Source organism: Mustela lutreola, chromosome 3 (assembly GCF_030435805.1).
Source record: "Mustela lutreola isolate mMusLut2 chromosome 3, mMusLut2.pri, whole genome shotgun sequence".
NCBI classification, from domain to species: Eukaryota; Metazoa; Chordata; class Mammalia; order Carnivora; family Mustelidae; genus Mustela; species Mustela lutreola.
In genome coordinates this window covers 8,391,963-8,413,573 of record NC_081292.1, presented here as the reverse complement: position 1 = coordinate 8,413,573, position 21,611 = coordinate 8,391,963, and the positions used below count along the sequence as shown (strand labels likewise).

The 21,611-nt window shown below is 53.1% G+C and overlaps 1 protein-coding gene across 4 annotated transcripts in view; it reads right to left on the bottom strand.

The window, feature by feature from the left end:
• The window catches only part of ST3GAL1 (ST3 beta-galactoside alpha-2,3-sialyltransferase 1), an 89,522-nt gene extending 68,172 nt beyond the window's left edge, over positions 1 to 21,350 (bottom strand). For 2 of the 4 annotated variants that reach the window (XM_059165564.1, XM_059165563.1), the window contains exons 1-2: positions 21,030 to 21,350; positions 3,188 to 3,341 (exon numbers count right to left, since the gene is read on the bottom strand). The gene's annotated coding sequence lies outside the window, so the exon portion shown is untranslated. Of the gene's footprint in view, positions 1 to 3,187; positions 3,342 to 20,364; positions 21,001 to 21,029 lie in introns of those variants that run through there. The other 2 variants (XM_059165567.1, XM_059165565.1) reach the window with 2 other exon arrangements.
• Positions 21,351 to 21,611: the final 261 nt, after the last annotated feature.

Here is a 21,611-nt window from a genome sequence, read left to right as displayed (position 1 = left end):
ACGTTTGCCTCACTGGCTCGTTGTACAACGTTGCAGAAGTTAATTATCTTTTTGGAGTCTTGTTTCCTCATTGGTACTTGGGCTGCTTGAGGAGCAGTAGCAGCAAGGGAAGGGTATGGAATAGGGTCTGACCCGTGGTTTAATAAATGTGGTGCTCGGTGGTATTGGCCATGAGACTGGGCCAACATCATTGAGACAGACGTGGATTTCAAGAATGTTGCGGCTAGCTTCGCCAGTGTGCGCTCACCGTGGTTTTAATATGCATGTGTGCTGCTTTAGAAACGATCTAGACGACGGGCCTCTATAGGCATATTCACACATATATATGATGGGTACACACGTATATGCTGATACATATACACAGGTCTATAAATACAGATATGTGTATACGCATAATATATATGCACACACGGAAGCATGCACACACACCCACACTCCCTATTTCCCAGCTCTGTCTGCTCAGAGGGCCCAGGGGGAGGCTATCTCAGCAGCCACGGACATATCCATGACCAGATGGTATTTCTAGACACCATTCTCCACTGAAAGGAGCCAGGCCCCTTGACCATTGGCTGATGCCATCATTAACCAAGGAATAAGGCCAACACTACAGTAATGGGACAGACCAGCCCCGGCCCTCCACTTATGAGGCATGGAGGACACCCCCTGAATTCTGTGGGATGCCGGGCAAAAGCAGGAATGTAAATGGAATCACGAGGGAGCATCAGGCAAGCACCAACCAAGGGACACTCTGAAAAATGACTGGCTTAACATGTCAAAAACATGAACGTCACGAAATACAAGAGTGAAGAAGTTTTCCAAAAAGGCCGTGTGCCCAGTAGGTTTTCTTTTGCTGGATAGGACCTCACTTGGGGGCCTCTGGTGAAATCAGAAGAAGTTCCGAGGCTCAGATAACAGCCGCGGACCCGTGCTAAGTTTCTGACTTGGTTGTATCACAGTTTTAAGAATCTTTGGGTTTCAGAAAAAATAGAGAGAGGACAGGATAGAACAAATATAGTAAAATGTTAGGACTTAAGGAATCCAAGTGAGGGGTATCCAGGAATTTTTTGGTTCTTCTTGCAACTTATCTGTAAATCTGTAATTATATCAAACTTGAGCAATTGGAAAAAATGTAATTGAAAAACATGCTCTGGGTTCATGTGCTGAGAAAAAGTGACTATAGTGCTTAGCACAATAATCTGAAGCTAGTATAATAACAATTATTATTACCAGAATGGTGTATGTGGCACACAATGAGCTTGAAATGGATGGACGATATCATCGCTGTTAACATCATCGTCACCACCACCTCTGTTGTCCCTGGTGTGCTCGATACTATGTAGCAAAAACAAGTATCTTTTCTAATTGTTACTTCTAATTACTTCATATCTGCTTAAACTCCACTGTTTGAAAGTCTGCTGTGGAAACACCTGTTTCAAGTGACTCCAACACTCATAGGCAATGGTGAAAACTTAAAACCCAACCAAGAGGAGAGAGGCAGGGCCCATTTCCAATCCAGAGGTACAGATACACATCAGTTCAATTCTTTTCCATCATCTGAAACTCTGCTTCGTTCTTGCTAGTTCTGGGGGAACCCGAGGCCAAAAAAAGCCCAGATCCTAAAGACACAACGTGGGGCCTTTGCCTATAGTCCTCCTGGCCACCTAGAGTTTCTTTTCTGACCTGTCCATAAGCACCGTGCAGCTCAGTGACTGGCCCTCTTCTTCAGCACTGCACATTCCCTTATTCAGCAAGTAAAATCTTCGATTATGCTTCCAGTCCTGACCCACCCAAGATGGTGGGACTATTGCCAAGTCCAAGCTTCTCCCCATGGGTCTGCTGTATAGAACTGGCTGTACTCAGCCTGATTCTGAGGTGGGATAAGTTCCCAATCGTCATGATTCTGTTTAACACATTCTTTGAGAGTAAATCCATGGTGTCTCCCTGTCATCTTTTGTCTCTAGCATTCCTCCTTCTTCCAAGACTCACAGGCCCTGTATCTTTAGCTCACTTTCTTCCTCTCACTGTTTCTTATCTCTCTTGCTCCATCTTCAGCCGATGGGGAACACTATGGCCATTGCTTCATTCCCTTTACAGGAGACCCAATACTGTGTCTGATCTTCCTGTGACCATGGGAAGGCTCATATTTGTATCAAGGTACCTGCATATGTAAAACTGATAAATCTCAAGGTCCAAGTGGCTTAGTTTTTACACAGACTCACATACAGTGGCCATAAGTTGGCTGGCCAAAGAAATTCTAGAAGTAATTCCATTTTTATGGATAGGTAAGTAGATAAATAAATAGATGTACTCACCAATAATCCTATAGAACAGTCATACATACACATAGATGGACCAACCCTCCTTTTTCTACAATGGCCGCAATTATATCCAAGCTGAGTCAGACACTCAGAGCAAAGAGAGACACCCCAGGATGACCATAGTTTTCCCAAGACAGCTTTCTAAAGCTGATGGAAACATTCTCAATGTACACTGTTCAAAAGGGAGCCACCAGTCACATACGGTTATTGAGCACTTGAAATACGGTGAGTGTGACTGAGGGCTGCATTTCTCCTTGTGACTAATTTCAATGAATTAAAATTTAAATAGCCACACATAGAGTGGCCTCATGTGGACAGCTTAGCTCTAGATCAGGAGCAGGCACACTCTTCCCATGAAGGACCAGACCGTGAGTATTTTCGGCTTTCAGGGCACACAGCCCTCTGTCACCACTGCCGTTGTGATGTGACACATATCTGAAGAGAGGAGTGTGGCTGGGTACCAATAAAACTTTATTTATAAAAAAAATGACTGGGCCACTTTTGTCCTATGGGTCAGAGTTGTTTACTGACAGTCACTACAGTATGGTGTCATTTCAGACTTCTCTGGGATGGCAGGCACTGGTCACAAGAGGCTGTTTCTAATCCAGGTTTTACTTACTTGTTTAATGAGAACACAGAAGGCCTTCCTCTTAAGAAAATGAGGCTGTTTGATATGCTAATGACCCTGCATTTTTCCTGAGTAGAAAGTGTCCCCTCTTAATGGCATATCCCTGGGAAAGAAGGCCAAATTACAAAGATACCAAGATACGAGGGAACACCTCTCCCCGCCTACTCAAAGTTAATCTATGGAAGAAACCAGAAAAGACAACACATCTCACTCATGCTGGAGGGAGAGGGTGGTCCTTTACCTCAGGAGGCTGAGGGACTGTCTATCTCTGGCACTCAGAGGAAACTGTCCTGGTCACAAAGCTCAAAGTGTTTGCTCACCACAGCTCCTGGCGATGATTATGACTTCTATTGGCATTTCCGGGTCAGAAAAGTTGATCCTGAAAGTGGTCCCAGCTGGAAGGGAAGGAGAAAAGTTCAAGTCAGTTTTGACATTTAGTTCATCCACTGCCTTTTGATGATTTTATTTACTTATTTGAGAGAGAAAGGGAGAACGAGAAGGGGAGGGTCAGAGGGGGAAGCAGGCTCCCTGCTGAGCAGAGAGCCCAATGCGGGACTCGATCCCAGGACTCCAGGATCATGACCTGCGTCGAAGGCAGTCGCTTAACCCGCTGAGCCACCCAGGCGCCCCATCCACTGCATTTTGAAGATGACGAAAGACAATTCGAAGGCATTCGCCCATCACTCCACTCACTCACCCAGTGATTTACACGTCAAGGTTTTTTTTTTTTTTTTTTTTCAATAAACACCTATCCTGTTCCATGCATGCAGCCAAGTACCAGAGACAGAAAGATGAGGAGACCATAGTTCAGACCCTCAAGAAGCTCAGCCTCGTGGAGAAAACAGACAGACAAACGAATAACTCAGGGCAATGTGACACGAGGATGGGAGTGATATTTGGGAGAGCTAAAGGAGGAATGACCAAGCCAGTAGGAGAAGAGCACGTGGGTTTTTAGTTGTTCTTCGCTCAAGGGAAATGCTGTGTGGCAAAAAGAAAAGGTTTGGAGAAAGTGTCTCTGAGGGGCGTCCGGGTGGCTCAGTCGGTTAAGCATCTGCCTTTGGCTCAGGTCATGATTCCGGGGTCCTGAGATCGAGTCCCGCATCATGGCCCCTGCCCCATGGGAAGCCTGCTTCTCCCTCTGCCTCTGCCTCCCCCTCTCTCTCTCTGTATCTCACGAATAAATAAATAAAATATTTTTTTAAAAAAAGAAAATGGAACTAGTGAACATGTGAGATCAGGGCTAGGAAGCACAACCAGGCCGAGGCCGGGTGGGAGAAGGCTCTGGAAGGCCCCACCTGAAGCGTGAAAACAGAGACCCCCGGTTCAGCTCTTAACTACGTCCCACACACTGAGGGATATCCTGACGCACGTTTCCTCACGAAATCCCTGAGGTGGTCTCAATGACTAGTCCCGCTTTATGGAGGAACCACCCGGGGCCTGGACGCGTTCTGTCCAGCTCCGCAGTCCTCATCTTAGCCCCTGGGGCAGGTGCAGGCAGTAACGGCCCCCACCGGCTTGGGCCACCTCAGCAACATGGCTTTGCTCTGCCTCCCCACAGGGATTGAGGTCCACTTCTCCACCCTCTGAATCTGAACTTGGCCACATAACCTGCTTTGGCCAGTGGGTCAATAACAAAAGACACAAATAAAAGCTTCGACAATGCTTAGGCACAGAATATCCTCCTTTCTCGAGCCTGGAATCTTCTGCAGCCGCATCACCGCAGCTAAGCTGGTCCCCAGGAGGCACGGGCCACACCCCTGAGCCCCAGCCATGCTTCCCAGACACAAGAAGTGTCCGATCAACCCAGAGAATCAGGAGAAATAATGAACGCTTGTTATTGAAGGCACTAAGGCCCGGAGCTACCTGTTATGCAGTGAAAGCTCACTGATATCACCGCCAAGGAATCCTTACATGGCCAACAATGGTGATAAAACACAATAAACTTGCAACCTAGAAAGATCTGCCAGGAGCTGATGATAGCCCTGAGATGTGGAGAGCCAGGACCGAGGCAGGGTGGCTGTGGATGGCGGAGAGATGGAAGATTCAAGAGCTATTTTATTGTATTTAAATATTTTACTTATTTATTTGAGAGAGAGAGACAGAGAGAGCAGAAGCAGGGGGAGCAGCAGGCAGAGGGAGAAGCAGGCTCCCCACTGAGCAGGGAGCCTGGTGCTGGACTCGATACCCAGGACCCTGGATCATGACCTGAGCTGACGGCAGACGCTTCACTGACTGAGCCACCCAGGCGTCCCTCAAGAGCTATTTTAGATATAAAATCAACAGGATTTAGTTACAGACTGACCCAAGATTTGTCTAAGGTGCCTGTTGTCGACAATAAATAGATTCTATTTGGAGCTCGCCGGCAGGTGGGGTGCAGGATGTTTCCACAGGAGACACACAACGTGACCTGAGCTGGAGAAGTCAGGGCTCAGTGTCACGGCAAAGGCAAGCTCCCGAATGAAACTTTCTTTTCAGTCCCTGACATCTGAAAGAAGAATTAAGGTGGAGTGCTCACTGCCCCAGCCTCGGACCTGCCGTCACCTCCTCTGAGGCCAGCGTCTGCTCGTAGCAGCCCGCGGAGGGACCCTTGTAAGCTGTAACCCAGACCTTCCTCCCTCCCCTCCCCAGCTCACACTGTCCCCTTTCCCTGTGCACTGCCTCCTCACGCATTAGATTTCACTAGTGATGGCCCTTCCCAGGGACATCGTCACGGACTGCCCAGATGAGGCCAGGCAGCGTCACTACCCAGGATTCCTTGCACTCCCAGAGAGCAGGTGTCACCGGCCTGATAGCCACCTGGGAGCACAAGGGTACCTGTCCCACACCGCATGCTGCCACCACACTGCCTGCCGCGCACCGCCGGCCACGCGGGAGAAAGTCAGTTTCTAGCTCCTGAATGAGAGAATGAACAAAACAATCCGTTCACCTATCACTCGTCCCAGATGTTTCCTTCCACCTGCTCCGTTCCACACGCCAAGCCGAGTTACCACCTTCCCTTCAGCTGCCCAAGGCTTCCTGTGTGTCTCTCCGTTCCTTTGCGCTGGGATTCCCAGCCCCGACTGGCACACTGGCAACTAGGGGACTTCCACGAGCTAGAACCGTTCCCCAGGTGTCACCCACCCTCCAGGCCCTGGTGCCCTGGCTCCTGACACAAAGCTGGGGTGCTAAATACACAGAAAACATACTTATCTCATATTCCGTATCTGCTTAACGATCTACCAAGACCCTCCTTGGCTTTTATGTTTCTTTTTTCTTTTTCTTAAGATTTTATTTATTTATTTGCGAGAGAGAGAGAGAGAGAGAGAGAGAGAGAGAGAGACAGCACAAGCAGGAAGAAGAGGGAGAAGCAGACTACCTTTTGAGCAGGGAGCCTGATCCCCAGGACCCTGAGACCATGACCTGAGCCAAAGGCCAAAGCTTAACTGACTGAGCCACTCAGATGCCCCTGCCTTTTGCTTTTTAACCTGCACCCTGAAAATTTCTTCTGGAATGTGACACCGCGGCTCTCTTCCCACGCTCTGCTATCCTGCCCTGTCTCCCTGGATCCCACCTGCTTCCCCCCCCTCCCCCTGCCCCTGGGCATTGACCCCTTCCTTTCTATCCGGAGGACTGGCAGCCACCAGGTACTGGTCCAAGCCCCCAGCAGCCAACTGCTGGGCTAAACCAGGAGACTAAGCCGCAGGAAACACGTCCACCAGCTCTACCTACCGCACAGGAGGTGAGGGCCCATAAGCCACTCCTTCGCCCCTAACAGAACGTCACCATCGGCAGCCCCTGCACCATCATGCATGAGAACGTGATAAATCTCCTGAGAGAGGCTGTTCTCCGATTTTGGTTCTTTGGGGAGCAGAGCAGAGGACCGGACCCGAAATTCCTCACCACTTCTACATTGCTTAAGAAATCCCGGCCTTTCCCTCTGCTTGAGAAGCGATCATCTGGAGAATTGTGAACGCAGGGCCCCGCTGAATAATAGTGCTGCCCCTTCAATACAAGGACGTCTCCTCTCAGAGGCCTGTGGCCACGTATTATCTTGAAACAGGGTGCCCCGCGGCTGCTGTGTCGACCAGGAGACACTGTGTAAGCCAGGATGTGTGACGGCAAACAGTCTTCCTCGGAGTCTGAGTTGGCTCCTTGTTAACACAGGCACCGTTCCGGCTTCAACTATTTTGCAAGGTGTACCGAACAAAAGTGGACAAAACCAACATGGGATCACTTAAAAACAAAAAAAGCAAAGTAAAACTAGTAGTAGAAATTGGGGCAGATACCACTTTAAAGGGCTGGCTGGCACTTTCCCAAACTAAGCCCTTTGTCCTCAAAATCTCTGCTCTTCTTCACAGTGATGTGACGCCAGCTGTCATGTGTATCATTTTGCGGATGAGCAAGTGGAGGCTTGAGGAGGGTAAGCAACTTGCTCAAGGTCACGGTCAAGATCGGAGCCTTGGATGATAAACCAATTCCTCCCAGGACGAGCGCAGTGTACTTCACATGGGCGCTCACTGAGCCCCTCTGCGGTGCCCTGCCCTGGTGGGACAACAGCACACTCTCAGGGGTCAGTTGGTGAGGAGCCCACCGTGTGGGGAGGGGTGCGGGCACACGAGCCAGCAGCTGCACCACCCTGCGCAGGGGTCAGGGCGGAGACGGTCAGCACACAGGTGGGTGGTTTCTTAATCTGAATTCCTGTCCAGAACACAGTGATCTCGGAGAGTGAGCTCAGCACGGAGACTGTCTGGCAGATCTGTCTGCGGAGGGGACAGGTGGCCCAGATGTAGGCAGGTGCAGGGGCCAATCAGAACCCGGTGGTGAGATGACCCAGAAAGACCTGGAGTAGGAGCTGGCATGCCTGGAGCAGGGCTGCTGGCCAGGCTCGGTGAGGGGCGCAGGGCGAGGGAGCCACGGTGCTGGGGCTGACGGAGGGTGCAGGGCCTGAGCGGCCCCTTCTTGATGGGGCTGCATCTCCCCTCCTGGCCCCGACAGCTGATGGGAAACACGCCAGATGGGGCAGGGAACACAGCTGCTTGCTGGTGGGAACAGTCCTCCAACGCGGACCCGCCCCCACCGGGAGGGCTTCAACTGGGAGCAGCCCTCGGAGTGAGGGGGTTTCTGAACGCGGAGGGCAGGTGCTTCTCTGGGAGAGGTTATCACTACCAAGGGCGAATGGATGAGCGCACAAGGACGCCAGCCCGGAGCTAAGCATCTCGTGCACCTGACTTCACGCAGCCTTTGCAGCAGTCCTCTGGTGGGGGCAGATCCCCATTTCACAGATGTGCAAACTGCGGCTCTGCAAGAGTCGGGTCTTCTGCCCAAGGCCACGGGGCAGGAAAGCTGCCGAGGAGCTGTTCAAAGTCAGGGCCACCTCCTACAAGTCCATAGCCGTTTTCCTCCTTCTCCAGCCTGACTGGGCCCTAGAAGGTCTTCAGTCCGTGTTCCCTCCCGCACCCCCCCCCCCCCACAGATCCACGAGTGGGGGGCGGCGCAGTTTACTAGTTTGTATCTGTGCTCTGAGTTCCCAGCTCTTTCCAAGCAGCTTCAGCTTTGGGTTCCCAGCACCGAGCGTGGTCAGCTCTCAGAGCCCAGAGAGACAAAGACATGGGTGCTGCTCACATGGGGGACACCCCGACATGGCTGGTGATCTCCCCCACATGTCCCAGTTGCGGGGCTCCGGCCACTCCCTCCTGGCCGCTGCCAGCCTCCATCCGCTGGGGTTCCTCCCACGTGGGTCTGGCTGAACCCCTCCTACGGGGAGACCTGCGCCGCCCCTCATTACTGAAACAATGCAGGCCGTGCAGGGCTCCCAAACCGCAGCCTTGGCCATTTCCTCTCTTGACACCCCCTTCCTCTGAGCACATGACAGGGAGGGGCCCGGTTCCATCTCAGGGTTCCTCCAGAGAGGGCGCTGGGCCTCTCTACCCTGACCGCCACTGTCACCAGGTCTTTCAGCAGGAACCTGTCTGTTCTCTGGGGCTCCCCCTCATCCTCTCCTGTTTTATTTCTCTCAACTCCCAACCAGAATACTGGATGGTTTTACCCCAGAGCACAAGTGGGGAGACTGAGGCTCTGACATGGAAGTCACCTGCCCCAGTCCCACAGCTGCCCCAGAGCCCATGTTCTGCGGGCCCTGCCCTCCTCCTCTGCCCGCAGGCCTTCCCCGCTGGGGAAACGGAACGTGCCTTCAGAGCAGGGAGACGCAGGTCTCTGGGCTGCCTCCGCCTCCTCTGGGCCCACGGGTTCCTCGGTGCTGCCCAGAACCACACACAGAGCTGGGAGGAACGGGGAACCGCGACGCGCGGGTTTGTTTGCCAGGCAAGCACCGGCCTAATTCCGGAGGCCTGACTACGGACTTTCGAACAAGATTCTGTGGATGAGAGGGAGGAGGAAAGCTTGTGCTGAACAAGGGAAACCTCGAGCCAGAGGACGGGGCTGGCCTCACACAAAATCTGTCCATGCCGAATGTGACCTGGGACACCACCCTGAACCGTCCTATTTATAGTCCTTTGAAATATGGCTTGGGAAGGGGGGACTTTGTTCTTTTGGCTTCTTATCTGATTCTCAAGAACAAAGGGGAGGGAGGTGTAGGAGGGAGGCTCTGACCAGCTGTTGGCGTGGGCAGTGGGAGCAGACACACTGGACCCAGGAAACTTCTGGCCCATGTGCCCATGGGGAGACAGTCGTGGTGGGGTGGGAGGGGTCGTCCCAGCCCCCGACTCGACCCAACCTGGGGGACCTTAGGTCAAACGGCCAATGCCAATGAACTTCGGTTTTCCCAACTGTCAAAACACCAATAAGAGGAATGACCACAGAGCCCTGTTGAGGTTAAAGGAGTCCAAAACGTCCAGTACATGGTATTTCCTGGGCAGAAACTCAGGAAGGAGAAAAGGGCAGACAGCAGCCAGAATTCACAAAACCCGGCGCGGGCTTGCTCGGAGGGAGGTCTGCAGGACCCTGTGGGCACCAGCGGTCTGGGACGTGGGGGTGTAAGAGCCCACCAGCAGCCCGGTACAGGGGGTCTGTGGGAGACCCAGCTGCTGGGGTCCCTGGCTGCCGGCCTGGGGAGGGAGCGGGCGTCTCGCTCTCTAGGACATCCTGAGCTTCCCAAGCGGAGAGGAAACCCAGCGGGGAGGCAGGGCTTGGCAGCTTGAAACTGCAGGCTGGCTTCCAGCCCTGGCTCTGCCTATTAACAGGCTGAGGAACCGCACAGGTCCGGCCTCTGTCTGAGCCGTCTGCTCAGCTATGAAACAGGGGGCAGGGAATACCCACAATGCCTTGTCCTAGGTGTGCTCACCTGACCCTAGGGTCCAATGGGCACATCACAGCCCAGCCCACGCTTTCAGCCTTAAATTCAGATATCCCCGAAAGTTGCACCCTACCACCTTCTCCGGGAAGCCCTCCATGGTTGGAAGCTCTGTGTAAGGAAGAGCTGCCTCATCCACAGAGGTATCCAGAGGACAAAGGGTCACTGTGCGGGGCACAGATCTAGTGATCAAGTGGACAGAAAAACCACCACATAGGAGAGTGCAAGTGAGGAGCCAATTCGTGGGAGATCAAGCAAGAGGCCTCTAAACGTGCATGATGTTGCAGATGATGGGAGCACGCACTTAGAAAGCCCTTAGGGTGGACACCCTGCAGGGCACAGAGAGGTAAAGCAGCTCCCTCAAGGTCACACAGCTAAGGAGGGGCAGAGCCAGTGTTTTTTATTGGGCAAATCAATGAGTGAGTCAGAGAATGAATAATTGAAATCTTGGACTAGGGGAAGGTTGAAACAAGGGCACCGCTAAGCCTCTTTGCAAATGCTGGGATTCTACGATTCTTTCTTGTTTCGTGCTCTGCAAATACGCCACCTCTGTCACTTGGTTATCATTCAGTCTACTCACACACCCCTTCCCTCCACCCACTCCTGTAAAGGTCACAGCTTTTGACACCACGGCCCCCCACTCAGAGAATAAGAGAAACTTCCTTTACTTCATCCCCGGGGCAGGTCCGCAAGGAGGCAGACATACTCATACCCAAAACTGTTGTTTGGTTTGGGAGAGACATCGGCTTAATTTTTCTAATCCTAGAGTTCCCAGATCGGTTTTCTTCGGCTCAGTTTGTTCCCGGCCACAGGTAGAGAAGGAAAACTAACAGCAGACCTTCTGTTGGCACGAATTCTTCAAACAACTCCGAGAGGCTTGTTTTTCATTTGAAATTTCTCTTAGGCGGTGGTGCATGATCTCACGGGCTTCTCAAGTCCTCTTTTGATTTAATTTCCTTTTTCACCAAAAGACTGAGGTTTGAAATTTCAGATTTTTGCTTTAGGAACGACCAGGAACACTGCCCTACCCCCCCCCCCCCCCAACAAGGACATTCTTGTTTGTGGTAGCGCCTGTGTTTCCCAAGCAACCGTCTTTCTTCATCACACTCTCCACCAGGTGGTAGGAAACAAACGGAGGGTTTCGGAGGGAGGGGAGGGGGTGATGGGTGAGCTTGGAGGTGGGTATTAGGGAGGGCACGTATTGCATGGAGCACTGGGTGTGGTGCATAAACAATGAATCTTGGAACACTAAAAAACTGAAATTTAAAAAAAAAACACAAAAACCAAAAAACAGTGTTTTCAAGGAGGAACAACAAGCAGACCTTTCTCTCCATTGTGACGATGTTATTAAAAGGGAATTTTTCAATGTTGCCAGAGCAACTTTTACTCATCACTTTACTCGGAGCAGGCGCTGGAGGTGGGTGGGTTTACACGTCTGGTGAAGAACAGACTGAGCCTTCCTGCTCACAGCCCTGTCTGTGCTCTGCGACTGGCTCCCAGCCCTTTCTCAATCCCCAGGCACCGTGGGGCTCTCTGAATTCCATGTATGACAACAACGCAGAGGGTGAGGGTTTCCAACCAGCAACACGGGGACTCCGCGCAGATTTAAACTCCCGTCAGACAGCCACGGGTTAGCTAAAGAAACCCATCCAACCAGCACAAGTGGGGAATATGGGAAGAGGCTTGGAGCCCCACCCGTGGACTGGGACGGATACCCGGTGTGATGTGTTCTCCATCCGCACCCCTTAGGGAAGCTGCCTCACCCTTCCCAGTCTCCCTGATGTAGAGATATGCGATGATCCCAGGAATTACACGGGTGGAGATCTGGCCGTTAGGAATTTGGGCTCTGCCAACTTTCTAGCTATGTGACTTGGGGCAAGTGGCTTCGCTTCTCTGAGCCTCAGTTTCCGCATCTGTAAAATGGGATTAGGGACAAAGTATGAGCAGCAATTTTATAGGGCTGTTATGGAGACTAGGAAAGTCCTATTAGAGGAAAGGTCAAGTCTGCTGATGGAAAGCACGCCTCCTGGCCCAGCCCCATGTGGAGATGCTGAGAGTAGACCCCAGCCACAGGTAACCCAAGATAGCCATCACTCTAGCCTCTACAGTTCAACTCTTGGGGTTTTCTAGGAAATCCACCAATGGAAAGGATATTCTTTGAACTCCGTGTCAAGGACAGAATGCACACAACCTCCCAGCTCCCTGCCAGTTCACCAGTTCACCTGCAAAAGACTTAGAAGCAAGACTCCCGGTTCCCAGGATCTGCCAGTTGTGTCTCTCCCTTTCTCTTTTAAATTCTGTTTCTGCCTTTATTCCTTGCATTTGACTTCGCGTGCTTGCTGACTTCCTCACCTTAACAAGATTATTTACATACAAAATAACTACAGGGTTGGGAAATCAACTAACCAAATGTCCATGTCCGAGTTATTTGTTGACAGCTTCTTTCGGGGGCTTCTGGGGTGATCTGCCTCCCTGGGCCCACACCCCTTCACCAGCAGAACCTTCCCTGGGCCCCTCCCCGCCAGGCCTCCCCTGGGGATGGGGCCATCTGACTTCCTAATGCCAAAGCTGGTTCTCAGCCAAGTCGGCTTCTGGTTCCGGTTCATGCGGACCTACTCGAGGGGAACGGTAAACTGTAGGGACAGTTCAAGGTGAGAAGGTGGGGGCTGGGAGGGGGGAGCTGAAGAAGACGAATTGGAAGCATGGGCTTTTTGCCCTCTCACTCAACAGAGACGTAATTTTGGGCACACAGAAGGAAAATCTGCATGCGGGGACCCTGTGATCTTGGGCTCGTCACTTCCACTGCAACATGGGGAAGACCCTCATCCTAGCCCAGCACTTAGACGAGCTGGAGTCCAAGCAGAGTCAGGGTTGCAGATGCCGGTGGCTGTGAACGCCAACTCAGGGGTTTCCGTTCTCAGACCATGGGCGGCTCTCTGAGGACGTGACACTCAAGAAAGGCAAGGGGGGGGGGGACACAGCCCTTCGTCACCAGGCTAAGCCACTCGTGGGCTTTATTTTGGGCTCCAGTCGAGCCTTCCAAGGAAAGAGGTTTTCTTCTTTCCTTTTCCTTCCTTTCCGCTGAGCCTTTTATCTCTGAAAAGGTAAATGCCCAATTAGATGGATTTTCATCTGTCATGTGGAGTTGTTTTAGGCTCTTTGAGCATGAAACAATATTTTGGAGTCATTCCACCCTCTCATTTAGAGAGGAAGCTGGGTTTGCTCTCGTTGTGGTTCTTCTCTCTCTCTCTCTCTCTTTTTTTTTTTTTTTTTTTGGTTGAGTTTTTCTCAAGAGCCCTCTGCTAAGTAAATATTCATGAAGGGAATTTTTAGCCACTCTAGTTTGTTAGTTCAATGTGGACTCAAATGGATTTTTTTTAAATGTAGCATAATCTATCACAATGATATCTATTTGAGTTTTGAAGCTTTTGAAGGTAGCTGGTGAAATTCAAAGAAAGAATTTTCTTTGCAGACCCACATGGGGACCTACCCAAAGTCATCTGAAACCCCTTTTTTAATTTCGCCAATAATTTGGAATGTATGTTCTTTCCTTCTCGACTTCTCTGGATTACTGAGATTTTTAACTTATATTTCATATTCTTTTAAGGGCTTCTGGTTAGATAACTTTTACATATTTTAGAGGAGGAAAAAAAAGTACACACATACACACATGTACACAGACACACACACAAAGAGAGTCAGAAGAAATGGTCCAAACATCCCCAGGTATCTTTGGAAGGAAAAGCTTTTAAGATCAAAATATTCAAACAGTACTATCTGATTACGGAATAGGCCAGAAGGACAAGAGGGGGTACAGCCAGCCCCCACACCCAAGTTGGAACCTTGGTCCTCTCGGGAAAAAAAGCTAATGTCTATTGAGTGACTCGTTCATTTTCCACATCAACTGTACAGAGTATCATCCCCATGACAAAAGAGGATACTGAGATCCAGGGAAGGTAGGTGATATGATCACTGAGCAGTAAGTGATAAGCCTCAGACTGCAAAACCTTAATACTGAAGTTTTCTGCTTCTCAAAGATGCTTCCTAAAATGTAAAGGTCTTTTTTTTTTTTTAATTTTTAAAAGATTTTTTTTATTTATTTGGGGTGGAGGAAGCACTAACGGGGGAGGGGCAGAGGCAGAGGCAGAGGGAGAAACAGACTCCCCGCTGAGCAGGGAGCCTGGTGATCCAGGACCCAGGAGCAGGACCTGAGCCAAAGGCAGAAGCTGACCTGACTGGGCCACCCCCATGCCCTGAAAACATAAAGGTCTTAGTAATAGCATCTTCCTCTTGATTCTTGCATCTTACTAGGGGAACAGAACACAAGGGTTCAAACTTGGGCTCTGACCAGTGGTGTGGCCCTGAGCAAGGGAGCTCCTTCCCACCTCCAGCTCTGTTCTTCCAGGATCCTGGGGCCAGCCAGGCCCCTGGCTGCTGAAGGATCAAACAAGATGACAGGTGAGTGCAAGGTGAGTGCAGACCTGTCCAGCTGCTGAGAGACTCCAACAAAGGAACTCCCTGGCTTCTGGCAGCTGGGTGAGTGACTGCAGCTCTTGGTGGCACAAGATAGTGAAAAGCAGGCAGGACACAGCAAGGGGGCAGCCTATTCTTAGGGCTGTTACCTGCCAGGCTGAGGACAGAGGCTTTCCTCAGAGGCTTTGATGAGCTCTAATTGCCACCCTCCTGGTTCCCCCCACCCATCCCTCCATCTGCCTCATGGGGGCTTTGGTGGTTGAGGGTGGGAACCTGCTCAGGTCCTGCTACATTCCTGGCTGCTCTGGAGACATTCCCTTTTTTAAAGTCTCTGCTCCGTTTGTTTCCTCCCAGAACCCGGAATGAGTCAATTTTTTAAAATACTTGCTCCTGTTCTGGGCATACCCTAAATACTTAATAAAAATTAGAAGCTCCTGAATTTATTACCAATGAGGCAGGTTCATGGCCTCATCCTATGGGCCCCTCCCAAGCCCCCCGGGGCAGGGTGGGAATTGTACGGTGCCATCTACCAACTGAGGAAACGGGAGATTCTGAAGAAGTTCAGGGACTTGAGGGACACAGCCAAGGTCCTTGGCCAGGAGCAGGCGGAGTGGGACAGGACCAGGAGCGAGGAGTTCTGAGTCCGAGGCCAGTGGTGGCCCTGCCTGGATCCACTGGACTCAGAAGGAAGTATCCTGACCCCAGCGACTTATCTGACAGTATTTCCAGTGTAAACCATGATAGATGGTTCCTGACTATAGATATAGATATAAATATAGGTATAGATTGAAGTTCATGTAGAGAGCAGTATTCTGACGCCAATGTCTTATCTAACGCTTGTCCCAGTGTAAACCATGATAGATAGTTCCCTCCTAGTGCCTCCAACTTGGTCACAGATCACACCTGTTACTCAGTCAACAAGACCATGCAGGAGGGGCCCGGGGCATGCCGCACCCTCACCTGTGTACTCCCCTCAGAACCCAGACATCTCTGTTCCTAGTAATTCCCTGTGCTGTGCCCTAGAGATAACCTTTGAGTTTCTTTATCAATCCTCAGCAATGAGAAAAACAAGCTGTACTCTAATCCCGTCATTAGGCTCTTTCCAGTGGGGGTTATTGACAACCATTTAACATTAACACCAGCCTTGTATGTCAAGTGGAAGCATTCTAGAACATTCCACCTTCTGTCAACTTCTCTATTTCTCACATGCTCTGTTTGGATACCGTGCCTCAAGCATTGAGCACTTTCCATGCCAACTCTCGTGCACAGGCTCTTAGCTGGGCTATGAGGAGGCCCCTCCAGGGGCAGGCTCCTGAGCAGGATCTTTGATCCTCACTGAGCATCCAGAGAAAATGACCCACCGGCACTTCAGCCCCAGCCCCAGAGGTGCAAGGCTTGCTGAGCTCACACAGTTAGATGCGGTCCTGTGCCTGAAAACTTGGGCACTGTCCCCGCACACGCTGCCCGCCATCCTTTAACCCCATCTCCCGAGACGGCCATTTAAATCTGAGATCAAGCATAAGGACAAGGATTAGAGATAAAGCACCAAATTTTATTTTTCTTAAAGCATAGCAAAGCAGGTAGTCTCTATCGTACATGCTATCACTGTGATGCCCATGACCCTGGGAAGATCCCAATTCAAGGTCCTGTACTCTGGCTGAGAACCATGAAGAACAGACAGACCTATGCCTGGTCTGTTATTTTATTTTACTTTATTTTTCTGGGGCACGTGGGGCATACACCACTTTAATTAGATACCGGTTCAGTGCATGGAAGAAAATACCTTTGCTTTCGAAAGTCTGGTTCTCCTAGGTATTCAGACTCTACCTTCTCAGTGAGTCCTCCCGTGGGTCTCATGAGGCAAATAAATCCGTTCCCTTCTCTGTCCTAGCCTCTCACTGCACACGCACGTGTTCCACCTGTACAAACCACTGCAACATACTCTTCACGCCCCTGGGTGCCTCTGCAGCACATGGTGACGTCTGGGGGCAGGCAGGGGTCAGGGGTTGGGGGGAAGGATGGATCACATGTTCTTTCAACCCTGTATTTTCAGCATCTTGCATGCATGATGACCAGAACATAATTAATACCTAATAAATATTGGTTCAACTGAAATGAAAACAAAGAAACCAATAACAAGACCCAAGAAACCATAAAACCCCAGGACTCCCAAGGAATGCTGGTTTCCAATGAGGAAACTGAGATGTAAACCTGCAGAAAAGAATATGGATGTGGGGAGGGGAAACAGAGAGGGCTCACCTAGTTGGGAGCTTAGGAGACCGGGGAGCGTTCCAGGTTAGCTCTGTCACCCAGTGTCCCATGGTTTTCCCTCTGGGCCTCAGTATTGTTTTCATTAATATGAAAGATTGAATAAAATGATTTCTATGAAAATTTTCAGCTCCTGGAGTGGGAGTAAAATTGGTCCTAGTGAGGGCATCAAAGCTCCTCTTGGCCACATGCATCACTGGGAGTCTCCACAAACGTCACCTCAGCTCTGCCCAAGTTCAGAACCCAGACTCTGAAACTTCTGGGCCAACTCAATGTCCAGTGCTGAGAATTGCCGGTGAATGACTTCACTGATTGGGCGTGGGCTCTGGAGTCTGGAGCACTCTCTGTAAGGGAAGAGAGGAGGCCCCGCATGGATGGCTCTGTTTCTGGGACACCAGGAATATCTGGACGGTTCTGAGGATGGAGCTGGAGCAAAAGCAAGCAGGGTGCAGGCTGTCTTCATGAAGAAAGGCTTTAATGGCCCCAAGGCCATGTCAGCAGAACTGCAAACCTCTCATTTTGCAGAGAGTGAAACTGAGACCAGAGCCTGGAACAGTGTGGGTGCCAAGTTACAAAGCATTTGAGTGCTGGCCCTAGGGGACTAGAGCAGGCTTCCTCTGGGGCCCAAGGCTGGTCTTGTGTGCCCAAATTAGAGGAGAGAGCTTTCAGATCCTTGGGTCTGCAAGGGGGGTATGAAGTTTCCACACATGCTCCACAACTGAACAAAATGCCTGTGAAACTTATTCCAGAATTTTCTGTGACTGGGCCAAGCAACAACTCCAGTGGCCAGTTGCATCCATCCTTGGTGCATATAGGATTTACTGTGAAGCAGGATAAGGAGATGACTGGTAGATTCTTTTATTTTCTTTTCTTTTCCTCTTCTTCTTCTTCTTCTTCTTTTTTTTTTTTTTTTTTTTTTAACTTTGGTTGCTTTACATGGTGTGGGAGGGAGCTTGGAGAGAGGGTTAGGGTTTAGCTCCCCTAAGACAAAAAGCCCTGTCCAAATATAACTCCTCTGAGTCAGCAACCACAAAGTATGGGACTCAAGCAAGGTGAACTGACCAGGTGATTCAAAGAAGCCCTTTCCTGGGGGTTGGGGAGGGAGGGCTGCTGAGAGTTTGCTTCCAGAAGCTATCCTAGCCTGGGGGGCTGCTTGGTGCAGAGGGCCACAGAGACCCACCTGGCACAAAGCCATACAGACCCCTGAAGCTCCAGGACCCAAAAGGATCCCTCAAGGCCAGAACCACAGATGGATCCAGCCCTCATACCTTGGGGACCAAAGGCTCCGGATAGCCAATTCTGTGGAGGTCCCCAACTTCAGCAGGGTGCTGGTAAACCCAGCTGGGGGAATGGCCAGTCTGTGCCTCCAAGAGGGAACCCAGCCCTGAGGTCAGCGAGAAGGCTGGTCAGAAGTCAGCCTCCTCGGCTGCTGAGGCAGAGCCTGGAGCAACAGAATCCACGCCCCCAGAGAGCCCTTGGCCCTCACTGCTGGCAACACTTCCTGTTTCCATTCTCAGGGCAGCATTCAAGAGGCACCCTGTGGCCTGCCAACCCAGTAAGTGGGAGCAAGAGCCTGCTTCTGTCCAGGGGTAAAGCCTGGATGGTAAATGCGGGACTAGGAGAAGGCAGAGGCAGCACATTTCCAGGCTCGTGGGGTCGTCCAAAGACAGAGGAGGGTCGTCCAAAGACAGTAGCGGCCGCCCTACTCATTCTGTTATTTATTTATTCAGCAAAAACAAATTCTTTGTAAGATGAGATTCCGTTTCCCAGATTTGAAGTCAAAGGTCACGCGGACATGCACGTGGAGGGTGAGTGTGTAAACGTGCATATCCCTACATGCACACACATTCACACAATTACATGTAACACTCTGTGCCACACATCTGGAAGGTAACAATAAGGACCCGGTTTTACAGACACCGAAACTGAGATTCAGAGAGTTCGAGTCCGCTGCGGGAACATCAGAGAGGGAGACGGTGGGGGACCCGGATCTGGGCAAGGGCGGCGGAGGCTGGAATGGTGAACTCTGGTGGGTATTTTTAGTCCACCACGGGATTTCAGAACACGTCCGGGCCGCGGTGTCTGGGGCAGGAGGGGAAGGTGCAGGATCTTGAGGGAGACCAGACACCCTGCCTCTGGGGCCCCCTCCCCACCTCCGAGCCAAGCGGCAGTTTCCAAAACAGCCGGCAGGGGGCAGTGCTCCTTGCCTTTTGCGAAAGTCCCGGCACCCCAACGCAGCTCCCGGGGGCAAGACCACCAGGCGACTCCGCCCTCAGCTTCTAAGAAAGCGCAGCTTTGAACCCCGCACGTAGTAGGTGCGCAAGGCGCGTCTAGAAACCTGAAGGGCTGGATTAGGTGGATGAACATGGATTCCGTAGAGGCAGTAGGGAGGACACGGAGAGAAGGGACCGTCCGGCCCCTGCCTGCGCGTTTCATCCACAGGCCTTTGCCAACAGCCTTTCCCTACTGTGTGTCAGGCGCGGCGGCGACGACTCCTGGACAACCTAATTCCCTGCTAATCTCGCTCTCCCCGCGCTCCCCCCTCCCCGCCCCAACACACACACTCGGCCTCAGAGCAGGGGTGGGCGCTCGCTGTCTCCCTGGGGGACCGTCTCAGCCCAAATCTGCGGGGCCTGCGAGGAGGGTGAGTCAGAAGAGGCGAGGAGTCCCCAGAGGTGGGCACGTGAAAGCCAGGGGGATGCCTGAGGCGGCCCCGGGGCAAGGGGGTCACTGCCCTCAGAGACGGGGCTGTCTCCGGCTGCGGGTCACGCAGAACCCGCGAGACGCAGTGACCCGCCCAGCCCCCACCACCCGCTCACTTCTGGGCGCGCACGTGTCCACCCGCCGAGCGCCCCCAGCAAGCCCCGCGAGCGGCCGGCGCTGGCCAGGACCTTCGGGCGGCAGGCTGGAGGGACTCCCGGCCCCGCCGCCGCGCAGAACCCAGACTCTGCAGACGCCGTTCCCCAGACACCGGGCCTGGGGCAAGGAGAAGGCAGACCGGGCGCAGTCTCAACCCCCATCTCAAGTTCAGCCGCACTTCCTCCCGCAAGGTCACGCTCAAACACACTCACGCTGGGCAAAAGGAGGAGCTCAAAGTTGCGCCACGGTCCCGATTCCGAATCTAGCGGTGGTCCCATCCGGGGGCTCTGCCCCAGAGCAGCGGCCGCCCGCCCCCGCGCTCTGGCAAAGAGCGGCCCCTGCCCCACGCGGGTCACACACCCGAGAGACGCAGACAAGTTGCTAACTTTTGTCAGATTATTCGCTGCAGCTGCGGCGCCTAACGGGGTTGGGGCGGACTCAAGAGTTTCCAGTTGCCACCAGCACCACCCCCGCCCCGCTGCCCTGCGCCCACCCAACCCCTCCCTGCCCAGCGCGCCACGTCCAGCTACCGCGCCAACTTCTCCACCGTCTCCGGAGCAACGTGGGCCGGCGGCGTCCCCGGGGGCGATGGCCACCTCCCGGATGTGCTCCTGCTCGCAGCGGATTTGGAGGCTCGATCGCAACACCGTCCCGCTGCCGCTGGACCCGATCACCCGCAGCCTCCTCGCGCCCCCGCGCCCCTCGCTCCCACTCGGAGGCGCCGGAGCGGGCCGCCCAGAAGAGACTCATCCCAGCCGCGGCCCCGCTGGCCGCTTCGCCCTCTGGCGGCCCCGACCCGGGAGATTCCAGCCTGGCGCCGGTGCAGTGCCACCCCGGGGACCGCTGCCCCGGACCGGCGCAGGCTCCCCGCTGAGGTCCCAGCAGCTCTTCTAATAACGGCTGAAGATCCCGGAGCCCCAGTCTCCTCTGGGGCCTCCTCCTTCTCCCAAAGACCCCAGTGACGCCGTGGCTGGGGAAGGGGTCTCCCTACGTCTGTCTTCCTCCAGGCGCCGGGGGTCTTCAGTCCCACTTCCACTGTCACAGCCTCCTAGACCCCTCCCGACCACTTCAGTTCCCGGCTCCGGGCAATCACCCCTCCACTCGGAGAACACACTCGAAACTGCCCGAGCCCCAACTCCGGCGGACGCAGCCGCCCGCGCACCCCGGCAGCGCTGGGCTCGGCGCGCTCACTCACCGCAGCTGAAGACACGCGGGAGTTTCCGCGGCTTTGGGGATGAGGGGCTCCGAGGAGAATAAGAGGGGGGTGTCCCGAACACTCGACCCCCTTCCAGCTCACAGCGCTCCGTCCTCCTCTCCCTCCTCGTCCTCCTCTTCCTCCTCCCTCTGGTCTTTGTCTTTGCAAAGTGTCGAAACTGTCTGGCATAGTGGAGCTCCGCCGGCAGAGGCTGGAGCCGGGGAAGCGGGGAAGCGGGTGAGGATGGGAGCGGTCTCGGGAACACCTTCCCCCGGGTGTAACGGGAGGGGCGGGCGGGCGGCCGGGGAGGGGCCGCTTCCCTGGCCGGCCGGGGCCGGGAGCGGGGCGCGCCGGAGGGGGGCGGGCGCCTCGGCGGCGCGCGGCCCTCCCCTTCCTCCGCCCAGCGCCCGCCCCCCGGGCCCGCGCTCCCCCCGCGCCCCCTCCGCCCGCTCTCGGCTCGGCTTTCCGCTCGCTCTGGGCTTCCAGCGAGCTCCGGAGCCACGTGGACCGCAGCCGGCTAGCGGAGGCCAGGCTGGGGAGACGCCGGAGGCGGCGCGGGGACAGGATCGCCGCCCAGAGAGG